We start from the raw sequence: 14634 nt of genomic DNA on the forward strand, positions 1-14634 counted from the left end.
GAAAATGATACAGTTGCTGCATCCATATCTGTGGCTTACTCCAAATGCATCAAGGTGTGCCTCTCATCAGTGTTCCAGCCAGATGGGCCATCTGGGACCAAACTCATCTGTCTTAACCAAGGATGCTGTTGTAGAATAAGCAAGACCCTTCTGAACAATACAGTATCACCACCAACAGGTAAGAAGTCCTGAAGTTGAAGCCCATATGATGCCCTCAGTGGCAGCTTTGCATAAAGACAAATCCACTCTTAATTGTTTTTCAGTACATGTAGCCTAGGTAGTTTCTGAGTGAGAAAAAAATCATTCTTCTAAATTTTACTCTTGCAAATTGGCTTGTGGAAATGAGATTTACCACTTACCTGAAAATAGCACCCTCAATGCAGCTGTTACACTACCACTAACTGTTCAGTGTCAGTAAAATTCTGCACGTTGAGACTACCCGTATCCAAAGTCTCCTCCTTTGTGGAATCTGTATCTGTTCTTTGGTTTATGCATCTCAAAGAGATTTTCTATATGTTTATATTGGAATATATTCCACAAATGTGAACCTCCCAGCTGAGGAGCTGATAATGTCAGAACACTTACTAATGCATGTCTCCTAGGTACATGGAATAAAAGGAGGAAATTTCCAGTTGCTTTGTATTCTATCCCACACATACTTAAGAGCAGGTATTAAACGTATCTACCCTCAGAATCTAGGATGAATCTGGCCTAGAATCATAGCCTCCATCATTTTGCCAGTTTGCTTCCAGATCTATCCATAACCTTCAGCTCTGCAAGGTACTGCAGGGTACAAAGTCCTGTAGATTATACATCCGAGGATCTCTTGCCAACTAGCTCCCTATTAGCTTAGCCAGTGTGAGTCACAGGTGAGAGACTGGGGAGCTAGTGAAAAGGAGAAGTCAGGGTGTCTTTCCCTCCCTCTCAGCTTTAGGAAGCATCTCCAGCTGGGGCTACACCTCTGTGATTCCAGCTCCTATAAGGCAGCTGCTCCGTCCAAGGCCCAACTCCCAAAGGTAGCCCACACTCTGTGAGGAGTAAAAACCTTTCCTACCTTGATCCCTCCAGCTCTATAAGTCATATATAGCTTCTTTTTGTCCCATCTTTGGGTTGTCTGCCCAGCCCATTTTCCCTTTTAACTCTTCCAACACTTATAAACTAGTGTCCACATTAAATTACTTTTGCGTAGGTCTGTTTCCCTGAGTAGACTCTGTTACCATGAACCTGAATGCAGCCAGTTCATCTGTCTGAGAAGTAAAAACCCATAGCATCTGGCACTGATATCCGGGAGTTTATATGTGGACTTTTGACCACTGAGAGAACATTGCTTGCAAAATTACTAACATGTGCAGTAGTTTTTGCTTCTCCTCTGACAAAAGGAAGGCATTCTCTGGCCATTCTAAATAACCCAGAAAATCCTACTTGCTAACTTGAGTGCAATCTATTTGATAAGAGGTGCATAAAGGCACTAAAACAATGGTTCTCAACCTAGGCTTCCACTAGCATAACTCAAGAGAATTAAGAAAACCCTAATATGCAGGTTGTACCCCAGACCAATGAAAATGAGAGTCTCTGGAAGTGGAACCCAGGCATTAGTACTTTATAAAACTTTCTAGATGATTCCAGCGTGCAGCCAGGATGAGAACCACCTCTTGTTTCTCCCACTGACCCAGTTCCTGGTGAATCTAGAGGAGTGTCAGCCGATTATTCTAGGTGCTGCTGCTTCTCATCTGCCTGTTGGCTCTACTCCTAGGACTGGTTCTGAGCTCAGGAGACCAGCGGAGCCCATCCCTTGACAGTGCCCATGAGTGGCGTTAAGGTTGTTGGAGTTTAGCACTGTGATAGCGCACTGCCATCGTCAAGCCCCTCTCCCTGATCCTTACAGCTGCCAGGAATGGTGAGACTTCCTGCAGAGAAGCTCAAGTGGGGTCATCAACACCAGGCATAAGAGGTAGCAGGATAGGATTTTATTTCAAAAGACTTCAAAGTTTTAGTTTCTCACTTTGACCAAAAGTGGGTACTTATATTTGTTTTCTGCTAGAATCTATCACAAGTATTTTAAAAATTCATTATTTTATATAATATAATGATTCTCTTCTATATTCCATTACTTCAAGACACTATAAACCTTCTCTTGCCACAGTGTTTCTTATCCTGGTTTCTGGAGCCACAGTCTCCCAATACCGTAAACCAGAAACTTCAGAGTTAACCTAGAGTCTCCCCTCACTCTTACCCTCTCCCTATCACCACCGCACACATATCTAATCACCACTAAGCCCTGTTGACTGGAATTCCTAAATAAAACTCAAGTCCATCTCTTTATTTCTGTTCCTACTCTCACTGACTTGGCCAAGGCTAATGGTTCTTAACTCTGACTGCAAATACAATCATCTTGGCTAGGCTTAAAAATGCTTGTGCTCAGGCCACATCCCAAACCAATTAAAACAGAGTTTCTGAGAATTATATATTTTTTAAAGCTTCCCATGTGATTCCAATGGACAGCCAACTATGAGAACCACTAGCTTAGGCTCTCTCTCTTTTTTTTTTTTTTTTTTTTACTTGGACCCTTGTTGTAACTTCCTAATTGGTCTCCTAGTGTGGCATCACTCTTAGTTCATTGTCTATGTTGCTGCCAGAGAGATCCTTCCAAAATGCAAATCTGGTCATATTACATGGTAGCTTGAAATCCTCAAGCAGCTTCCCGTTGCCTATAGGGAAATGATCTCCAGACACCTATGTGTGATGTGTAGAAGAGAAATACATGCTTGGAGACAAATCAGATCTGAGCTCAAATTCCACCTCTATCTAAGCTACATGATCTAGGCAAATCAGTTCATCAATCTGAGCTGCAGTTTCTTTAACCATAAACTTCCTCATGGAATAATGTATGTAAAGTACTTGGCACAGTGCCAGACACGTAGTGTTGAGTAAATTAAAAAATGGTTGTTGTAACAGTAGTGTGTAAGCCCCCCTGCAGCTGCTATCTAGTTCTCCAATCTCATTTTTCCCTCTCCTTCCATTGCCCACTAAACTCCAGCCCAACAGATTTATTGCAGAATCCCAACAACAAGCCATTTCATGACTGCATTCCTGAGTGTAGTTCTGTCAACTTAAGGTGCTATCCTCCCATCTCCCTGGCCAGTCCTACTCACTACTAGATCCAGTTCAGAGCATCGCTTCTATGAAGGCTTCCCTGACCACCTCCACCTTCGCAAACACCCTTTTATTTTGTGTAACTGCTATATATTATATTGAGATTATCTATTTACTTCTCTATCACTAGATTGTGAGCTTCCTTAGTATAGAGGCTGCCTTATGCATTTATATGTCCAGTAACAAGTATAGTGCTTGGCATTTGGTAGGTACATCATAATGTTTGTTACATGACTGCATAGCTTTAAAATATCAATAAATTAAAGACTCCAAATAGCCAAAACAATTTTGAGAAAGAAGAACAAACCTGGAGACATCATATTACCTGATTTCAAAGTATACTACAAAGCTGCAGTAATCAAAACAGTATGGTATTGACACAAGAACAGACACATAGATCATTGGAACAGAATAGAGAGCCCAGAAATGAACTCACACTTATATGGGCAATTAATCTATGACAAAAGAGGTGAGAAGATACAATAGAGAAAAGACAGCCTCATTAATACATGGTGGGAAAACTGGACAGCTACATGCAAAATAATCAGACTGGACTATTATCTCACACCATATACAAAAAATAAACTCAAAATGGATTAAAGACTTAAGTGTAAGACCTGAAATGATAAAACTTCTAGAAGAAAACATAAGGCAATACATTCTTTGACATTGGTCTTAGTAATATTTTTTTGGATATTTCTCCTCAGGCAAGGGAAATAAAAGCAAAAATAAATAAATGGGACTACATCAAACTAAAAAGCTTTTGCATGGTGAAGGAAACTATCAACAAAATGAAAAGGCCACCTACTGAATGGGAGAAGATATTTGCAAATGATTTATCTAATAAAGGGTTAATATTCAAAATATACAAAGAACTTAACTCAACATTGAAAACCAACAACAACAACAAAAACAATTTAAAAGTGGGCAGAGGATCTGAATAGACATTTTTCCAAAGAAAACACAGATGGCCAACAGGCATGTAAAAAGATGCTTATCACCAGTAATCATTAGGGAAATGCAAGTCAGAACCACAATGAGATATCATCTCACACCTGTCAGAATGGCTGTTATCCAAGAGACAACAAATAAGTGTTGGCGAGGATGTGGAGAAAAGGGGACCCTCATGCACTGATGGTGGGAATGTAAAGTGGTACAGCTGCTATGGAAAACAGTATGGAGATTCCTTTAAAAATTAAAAATAGGACTACCATACAATCCAGTAATTCGTGGAATCCACAAATTCCACTTCATTATCTGAAGAAAACAAAAACTAATTAGAAAAGATATATGTACCCCTGTGTTCATTGCAGCATTATTTACAATTGCCAAGATACGGAAGCAACCTAAGTGCCCATCACTAGATGAATGGATAAAGAAGATGTGGTGTATATATACAATGGAATATTATTCAGCCATAAAAAAAGAATGAAATCTCGTCATATGCAACAACATGGAAGGACCTAGAGGGTATTATGCTAAAAATAAGTCATACAGAGAAAGACAGATAATGTGTGATTTCACTTACATATGGAATCAAAAAAAAAAAAGAACAAATAAAACAGAAACAAATTCATAGATACCAAGAACAAACAAGTTGCCAGAGGGCAGGGAGGAGGGGGAGGAGAAAAATAGCAGGTATGAAACGTACAGTGTGGGGAATATAGTCAATAATTATGTAATATCTTTGTATGGTGACAGATCATAACTTATCATGGTGATCATTTTGTAATGTATAGAAATATCTAATCATTATGTTGTGTAATGGTAACTAACAGTGTTGTAGGTCAATTATACTTCAAAAACAAACCAACAAACAAACTCAGTAAAAGAGATCAGATTTATGGTTACTGGAAGTAAGTGGGGAGGTGGGGGGAGGAATTAGATGAAGTTAGTCAGAAGGTACAAACTTCCAGCTATAAGATACATAAGTACTAGGGATGTGACGTACAACATGATAAATATAATTAGCATTGTTGTATGTTACATATGAAAGTTGTTAAGAGAGTAAATCCTGAGGGTTCTTATCACAAGGAAAAAAACATTATTTTTCTCTTTTATTTTTTGTCTATATGAAGTGATGGATGTTCACTACACTTATTGTGATCATCATTTCACGATGTATGTAAGTCAAATCATTATGCTGTACATCTTAAACTTATACAGTGCTGTATGTCAATTATATCTCAATTAAACTGGGGAAAAAAAGAAATTAGAGAATAAGTTCAAGGACTGTCAAGGTTGTATACTGCTAACCTTTGAATGCAATGCAATACAGTGCAGAATACAACCATCTTTTTCCACAAAGAGATTCTGGTGTCCTTTGAGAGACACTACTAGGGTGAAAAGACCACAGTTCACATGTTTTGTGGTACAAATTATGTTTTTATTTTGGAGGGCAAGATTCTTGAGCCAGAATGATTTCATCTTAACTCCACTAGTTGCTAGCTATATGATGGTAGATAAATGATTTAACATCTCTGAAACTAAATTTCCTCTTCTAAAAGATTAGACAGTAACACCTATATTGCAGTGCTGATATAAGGAATGAATGACATAACATGATATATATAAAGTATTTGGTGTAGTAAGTCCCCATTAAATGGAAGGTATCATTATTATTGTTATAATCAGTATAAAGAAAGAGTATTTTATTAGCTTTCATTCCTATTTTTTGTTTGTTTTATATTATAAAACTGGTTTGATTTTCTTGACTAGGTGATTTAATAAAAATATTCAAATCAGTTAATATGAATACACAAAATCCACATATGGGCAGCTACTATACCAAGTATTTGAAATTACTTAACTTAGAAGTCTTAGTTCACCTGAGTTTATACAAGTATAGCAAAAAGTATCACTTGTGGGTAATTAGGACTTTTTTCACCCAACTGATGCTTGATTCTGTTCTCTGCCTCTAAGGAGACATCTTGTCCCATCTTAGCATTTACCATGGCAAGTGTGTATTTTTTGTCAAGAGATAAGGAAGCAGTTCTTTACTGCTACCAATATTCCTGAATTATCTTGATAAGAAAAAATGGTAGTTTATCACTTCCTACAGGGACAAACAATATTTAACATTTCATGTAATTTAATATTCTTATATGTTTTTACTCATTCTAAACTTCAAAGACATTAATAAATTTATGGTTGGTTTTAGGACATTAGCAACTTCTGCGTACTCCCTTCCAAAAGGAAGTAGCTAAGGTCCTGAAATTTAGATTGCATAACTCAAAATGAGGTGTGTAATTTGCAGTCATATTCTTCACCTTTTTATTACTTAAGTAATGTTTCCCAAACCTGAGTAATTATCAGACTAAATTGAACTTAAAACGTATGTAGAGACCCCTTATGTTAGAATCTCTGGGGATACAGCTTCAGGATCTATATTTTTAAAACCTCTTCAAGTATATATTGATGATCATCCAGGTTTAGGAAATTTTGCCTTATAGATTTAATATACATTTTGTACATGGTAGATACATAGTACAGATTTACTGAGCTCAGTCGTTATGCAGTAGAATAAGATGTATCACTCAGGAGATAGCCGTTCTACTGTTTTTGGTTCTCAAGTCCACTTATGATACCATATTAGTAATTATTTGGGCCAATAAAAAAACCCTGTGGTTTATAGATTTAGAAGTTTCTCTTTGGATTCAGCAAAGCTTTACTGAATACTTAGTTTGTGCAAAGCACCATGCTCAGAATGTGGAATGAAGATGGGAAATAAAAAGATGAGTGGTGCTTACTCTTGAAGATTTACTACTGCCTAGTAGGGAAGAAAGACATAGAGCCAAATAATACAAGCCTTAGTACAGTGAAAGCTGGGAAAATATTAATTTTAAACCTAGCCGCTGGATTCCCTACTTTATTATGGGGTCAGTGGTCTGGGTGGGGTCACTTTTAAATCTCGTCCCATAAGGCTCATAGAATATCCTCCTGGGGTAAAACAGCAAGCAGAAAAATTGAGGTGCTTTAACAAAATAGGTGAAGTCCTCTGTACTGACATTGCATTTTGAACACCTGTTTGTGCTTACCACTGTTTGTGCTTACCACCTCTTTTTTTTTTTTTTTTTTTGGTTATTTGAATGATCTTTCCAAACATCAGTTTTTCCTATCTATAAAATGAAAGTGCTGGAACCTAATTTTGTTTTTAGTTTAGTTCTATGAGCCCATGAATTTTAATAGTGAAGGGAAATCAAACTGGATCACTGAAGTCCCCAAATAAAATTTACTCTTAATAAGAAAAAAATGTAAAATGTTAGATTGGGAGAGAAACTGTCTAGGCCCATTTTACAGACAAGTCTCTTGGGCCTAGAAAGAATACAGAAAAATATCCAAATCATGCAGTTGGTTTACTGACAGATCCAGGACTGGAAGAAAAATATATCTTTTAATTCTCATTTCAGTGTGCTTTTAACAATGGTGTGTGTGTGTGTGTGTGTGTGTGTGTGTGTGTGTGTTTGTGTGTGTGTGTGTGTATGTATGTATGTATATATGCAGGCACACTCACACTTTGTGTGGCTGTTAAATCAGGCTAAGGAATGTGGATAATAATTTATACTATCTTTAAAATAATACCTTTACTGAGAAGTTAATTTTTAGTCTATTTATGGAACATCTGCATTAGAAGTCATAAATTCAAATGCTACTCTGGTCCTGTAAATAACAGTAATGTGTACTTTGGGCTAGATGTAATAGAATAGGAAATGGTGAGGGGTGTGACATAACAAAAGGGTATATTCTTAAGTTTCCTGCAGATTTTTCCATGTGGAACTGTAGCCCCAGGATTGATAGATCACCCAGGTTTTCAGAAGAAGCCAGAAATATGGATTTTTGTGTGAAATCTCCCAATTTTTAAATGCTTTTCGAAAAAAAATGTTTAACAACGTATGGCCTGAACAAAACACATTTGTAGGTTGAATCCAGCCTCTTAGCTGTCATCAAGGGTTCTTGTCCACACAAAATAAACATATTCACTGTCACTTCCAAGTTTTAAAATGAGCCACTAACCAAATATTCATGGCTCTGGCCATGGAAGTGACTCCTGCTTTTGATTACCGTTTATTTGGACAACATAGTAGGAATTTTATATATCAAACTTGCTGAGACGAATGAGATCATTCTTTTTTTAATTTTTTACTGAAGTATAGTTGAATTACGGTGTTGTATTAATTACTGCTGTACAGCAAAGTGACTCCGTTTTATATATATTATATATATACACACACACCTTTTTCGTATTCTTTTTCATTATGGTTTATCACAGGATATTAAATATAGTTCCCTGTGCTATAGAGTAGGACCTTGTTGTTTATCCCTTCTATATATGCCAGTTTGCGTCTGCCAATCCCAAACTCCCTCTCCTACTCTCTCCCACCCCCTCCCCCTTGGCAACCACCAGTCTGTTCTCTATGTCCCTAATTTTGTTTTTGTTTCATAGACAGGTTCATTTGTGTCATATTTTAAATTCCACATGCAAGTGATATCACACGGTATTTGTCTTTCTCTTTCTGACTTACTTCACTTAATATGATGATCTCTAGTTGCATCCATGTTGCTGCAAATGGCATTATTTCATTCTCTTTTATGGCTGAGTAATATTCCGTTGTATATATGTACTACATCTTCTTTGTCCATTCATCTGTCGATGGACATTTAGGTTGTTTCCATGTCTTAGCTATTGTGAATAGAGCTGCTATGAACGTAGGGGTGCATGTATCTTTTTTAATTATAGTTTTGTCTGGATATATGCCCAGGAGTTGGATTGCTAGATCATAAGGTAATTCTATTTTTAATTTTCTGAGGAACCTCCATACTGTTTTCCACAGTGGCTGCACCAACTTACATTAATGGGATCATTCTAAGAATAACTTTCCCTAATCTCTTGCTACAATTGAGCTAAAGCTAATGGTCTTGCTTTTGTTATATTTAATTCTGTGAATAGTCTAGGCATATCATACCTAAATGCATACAGTTATTAAAGTTTACTTACAAATATCCCAAGGAAATGCATTTCCATGTAAATAGTATAGTAACTACATATAACACAATGTATGTAAGGTGAGCTGGGCGAGAAGACTCAAGGATTCATCCTTAGTGCTTTATTTAGGTCTTACCACTTGTCCACACATTCTACTTCTAAGCTGGCTCTATGGAGATTTTTTTTTCTAATAAAATAATTCAGGTAAAAGTTATATCCTGCAAGGGAGAGCTACATTTTGAAGACGAAGAAGGAAAAAAGCGAGATAATGCACTTTTGCATCTAACATCTAAGATCAAGGTGTTTAAAATTGTATTTGAGCACTGGTTTTTTGGCTGCCTCATCCCTGATATGTTTCCTGTTTCTATTTTATCTGCCTCCTTTATCCTGTTTCAAATTTATCCTCTAGTTCAAAGGAACTGTCTGAGGGATAAAAGTTCCCAACGAAAGAAACTTTGTAATCCTCAACTCTATTTTGGAAAGCCCTAAACAAGTATTTCTGGCAGAAAAAAAGGGGGCATATTTTCACAGCAGGAGTGAAGAGATTTCCCAGGTAGAGTATGATGACAATTAAGTCCCAAAGACTGTGGATCCCTGGCTAAGAAATGATGACCTTCCTGGCCTTTTGCCTGTGACTTAATGAGGAGCCAGAGGGTGGTCAGGGCTGTGACCAAGGCCTAGGTAATCTTCATCCCCTGCCTGGGCAAATGGAATCCTCCGTCTGGGGCTGAGTTCACTGTGTGTTACTGTTGTTTTAGGAATGTGTGCAGCAGCGTGACACAGGTAGCAATTCAGAGAACTCGCCCGGGGAAGGCAAGCTAATGAACACATTTCAGCATGGCACCTCTCCATGACTCCTAAAGGCTTTGCCCACTTGGGCAGAAGATGAAACAGAAGGCCAAGCCAGATCTGATGGTGTTTTCTCTGGCAAGAGACATAAGTAATCTGACACCAAAGATGGGCACTCATTTTCTTGTAAAGGGTAGGGGTAAAGTTAATTTGCATTTTGGGCCCAACTAATATCCATGGTCCAAAATATATTTGAAAATCATTTGCATGAATATGCCAGGACACAGTTTGTCAAAATTACTTCATAAGGGTTCATACAGTATAGTCACTGGCAGTATTATTTGAGAATGATTTAGTTGGATCTGTGCCAATATTTTGTGTAGAAAGGGTTCAGAAATGCTGTGTTTCATAGCTCAGTTGTACAAGATGACACATTTACAGGAAAATGTCACTAAAATCTGTGAATTGGTAAAAAGTTACCCTGAGCTGAAATGTTAAAAGGGAGATTTTGTCTCTTACATTTATGCAGTGAACGGCACCTGGCTATTTTGCTAGAGATCTTAGGTTACGTTGTCAAATAGAAAAGCCTCGTGTATAATGAATATGCGAGTTCCGTGAAGATAAATTCTCCTAATGTGCTTAAAACAGTCTTTTTCGCCCACTGGTTTAATCGTTCTCCCTGTAATCTTCTCCATGCTATTAATTTATTTAGCATCTTCTTCCTTTATAACACAAAATAACTTAGACCTAACTGATACGCAATTTTCACAAAATTTGAATTAGTTTAGGTTAATAAGTTTTTTTGTCTTTTTCTTTGCATTGGCTCACAATTATTTCTGTCATCTCTCTCCTCTACTCCATTTATCTCAGACAGTCTGCTCTCTTCCTTACTACCTAGTGACCATAATAATGTCTAACGTTAAGTGAACACAGTCAGTCAAGCACTGAGCTAAATTCTTTTCATGAACTATCTTATTTAATTCTTATAACATCCCCATGAAGTAGGTACTGTTGTTATCCCATTTTCAGTGGATCAGAAGCCTGAATTGTCCATGATGACAGAGCCAGCAAGAAGTGGAGCCAATAGCTCCACTTTTGACCCTTCCCCATCTCCCTGGGGCCCCGCAAGAGGGGAAACAATTTCCACAGTGATTTTTCTCCTCATGTCACTTCTCTGGGGACTGCACACCAACTATGAGCTTGTGCAAAGTGCCGGTGAGGGGCCGGAGAAAATGAGGAGAGACTGTGTCCTGAGCTTGAATCATTTGATTGTGATTAAATCCTTACGACAGTTTTAAGACTTACAGCTCTGCAAAGAAACAGCAAGAGGAACCAGTTGGTGTCCAAGTAGCAAGTTATATTTTCTTTTCATTTAATTAAAATGGCAATTGGTCACTCTTTGAGGCTGAAACATACTTGGGAGAGAAAAACAAACACTTCCAAGGCTCACTTTCTCTTTCTCTGCTGTCTTTGTTCCCAATACTCTCCCCTGAGTGAGTGGTTCTGGAAGGAAAGGCTCTTCCCCCCACTCCCACCCCCTGCCACCTGCTCATTTTCCTTGATTTTTTCACCAAATTCTAATCCCAAGTTTGACAGCTCACAATTTGCCATAATGGAACAGATAAACTTGTTTGATTTCTTGCACAGGTCAATTTAAATGAAATTAGCCAGCAGGTAAGGCCCTTTACACTTTGCAAAGCTCTTTTTCACGTGCATTATCTCATTAAACTGTCAAAAAATTAATTAGGATAAAATGACTGACAGAAAAGAATTGAATCTTTGTTTAAAGCACAGATGCCCCCGGATAAATCAGTACCAGAAATTATTGCAAAAGAAAAATTAATAGTATTTATGTGAACCAGGAATGGATCGAGGATGTTGGTTGTTGCTAACCTCCATCATATCAAAGGTTTCATCTGACTTTCCCATCAGTGTATAAGCGGGACAGCCAATCTAAACTCACCTTCCCACAATAAAAACACTTCATTTATTGCAGTTTCAGAAATAATTGGCTGACGGTTCCTTTTACTCATTGTGCCATGATAAATAATAATGGATCCTAGAACAACTTTGCCTTTTTTCTCTCATTTCAGGTGAATCCTGTGGATTGATAAAATCTAGCTGTTGCTGTAACAGCTATACCACAGTACTAGTTTCAGAAAATACTGGGGTACATTTTCCCTTAATCCTTCTCATCTGATGCTATTTCTTTTCCTAACTGCTGATTCGTTTTGATTGTGTTTGATGTGACAGCAGGTATCGTTTGAACCCTATGAAGTGATTCCTGTCTCGAATATCCACACCCCTCCAGACATACTTGCTTGGCCATTCTGTGTTTACTCAGGGTCAACCTCAGTAACAGTTGACAATTATGATGTTCTTACTACATACCAGACACTGTGCTGAGAACTTTAAGTGCATTATCTCATTCAGTCCCTGTATTCATCTCACAAATGGGGACATCTTATTATCCCCATCCAGTAGAGGACAGCCCTGAGGTTGAGGTAAAGTGAATTGGTATGTTGGTGCTAGGATTCCAATCGAGGTCCACTTACTCCAAGAACTGAACTCCTAAACCATCACACTCTTCACAGATGATAAATGAGTTTAATGATCGTCATCACTTAACTGGTTTAAAGTGTGGAAGAGCTGGGGAGTTCGAGTATATCAGTCAATTTTTGTTATATAATTTTGTTATATAATAACGCTGCATAACAAACCAGTGGCTTAAAATAACAATAATTATTCATGCTCGTATACATATCGGTTGCTTTAAGCTTAGCTGATTGAAGCTTGGCTTGGCTGGGCTTGGTTCCAACCTGCAGCATGGGACAAGGTCTGCTGCACAATTCTTTCATCCTGTCCTCCATGATCAGTGGGCTGCCTGGAGCTTGTTCATCTCACGGTATTAACAAAAGTGAAGAAGAGGCAAGCGGAAACACACAATGCCTCTTAAGGTCTAGTTTTGGAGCTGGCACACTATGTCCACTCATGTTCCATGGGCAAAATAAGCCACATGGTACAGCTCACCATGAACGAGATTGGGGAAATATACTCCACCTTTAGTGGGAAGGACTACAACGTCACATGGCAAAGAGTGTGGACACAGGGAGGAGTGGGCAGTGACAATATGAATACACTCTACCATGGGAGACAAATGGTTAAAAAAATGAGTTCTGCATTGATCGTGTGAATGTATGTTCATATGGTGAAGAAAGAGGAAGAAGACTTGACCTCAGCTGAGCAGAGAAATAGAGTCTAATGTTCTCTTCCTAATTCTTGTATATAGAAGTGAGAGAGAAGGTCCAATAGGTGTCAGGGACCATTGGCTGCAAATGGACCTGATGAGCAGTGATTTTAAGGCTAAGCAGGTCAGCGAAGAATACTGTTACAGCATTTATGCTTCTGAGATAGAACTGGCTGACAAGTAAGAGAATAATATTTATGAGAATGAAAACAGTTGGAATTGGGAATACATGGAAAACTCAGGATTTACAGAACCCATAGTCTGAAGAATACTTTAAATGATTTTAAACCTCGCTAACCTAGAGTAGAATTCTAGACTCCAAGTCGAAAGGGCTCTTAAAAGTCCTTAAGTCTAATAATACCCAATGCTTGAATTTCCTCTGTAACATGCAGCCTCTATTTAAACATTTCCTGTGACCATCCTTTCCAAATCCTTTTTGAATAGCTGTCTTCCTTGTTCTTGTCATTATAATGTATCCCATGTATCCACACTGCCTTTGGGTGAGCTAGCAAGTAAAAGCCACCCAAAGATGATAAACCCAGGAATACTCCTTCCCTTCCTGGTGATGAACCATTCCTGTGCAGGGCCAGCTTCACAGGGTCTTGTGCTTAGCAGGGTCCCAAGCCTGACTTAATACTCTACAGATGCCATCTTGAAATTCTTAATAATTTTTTAACAAGTGACTCTGCATTTTCATTTTGTTTTTAAATTTCTTTCTTTCTTTCTTTCTTCATGGCTGAGTTGGGTCTTTGTTGCTGCACGTGGGCTTTCTCTAGTTGCGGTGCACGGGCTTCTCATTGCAGTGGCTTCTCTTGTTGCAGAGCACGGGCTCTAGGCATGCAGGCTTCAATAGTTGTGGCTTGTGGGCTCTAGAGCTCAGGCTCAGTAGTTGTGGCGCACGGGCTTAGTTGCTCTGTGGCATGTGGGATCTTCCCGGACCAGGGCTCGAACCCGTGCCCCCTGCATTGGCAGACGGATTCTTAACCACTGCGCCACCAGGGTAGCCCTGCATTTTCATTTTGCACTGGGCTCCACAAATTACCTAGCCTATCTTTTTTTTTTTTTTTGTGGTACGCGGGCCTCTCACTGTTGTGGCCTCTCCCATTGCGGAGCACAGGCTCCAGACGCGCAGGCTCAGCAGCCATGGCTCACGGGCCCAGCTGCTCCGCGGCATGTGGGATCTTCCCAGACCGGGGCACGAACCCGTGTCCCCTGCATCGGCAGGCGGACTCTCAACCACTGGGCCATCAGGGAAGCCCACCTAGCCTATCTTGATGTAAGTTGCCACCGTCATTGTCTATTCCTGAGTTAGTTCTCCACCTCAACACCTGCTCCTTACCTTTCCATTGGGGCAACTCTCCTCTCTTATCAGATTTGGTTCCTGCTTGACTCTGTTCTTCATGGTCTCTTGATTTCACTGTTCCCTGGTTTTGATGGAGAGATTCCCTCAGTCCGCCCCTGC

The 14634-nt window shown here is 38.8% G+C and overlaps 1 long non-coding RNA gene across 1 annotated transcript in view; it reads left to right on the top strand.

Annotated features, from left to right (window-relative positions):
• LOC111179216 (uncharacterized) overlaps nt 1–14634 on the top strand; it is a 163094-nt gene that overhangs the window by 130230 nt on the left and 18230 nt on the right. Inside the window, exon 3 of the long non-coding RNA XR_016394291.1 lies at nt 1–14634. This exon is cut by the window's right edge and continues 18230 nt beyond it. This is a non-coding gene — a long non-coding RNA (uncharacterized LOC111179216).

Source organism: Delphinapterus leucas, chromosome 9 (genome assembly GCF_059928025.1).
Source record: "Delphinapterus leucas isolate spDelLeu-1000000601 "Yukka" chromosome 9, BTC_Dleu_Yukka2, whole genome shotgun sequence".
Taxonomy (NCBI): domain Eukaryota; kingdom Metazoa; phylum Chordata; class Mammalia; order Artiodactyla; family Monodontidae; genus Delphinapterus; species Delphinapterus leucas.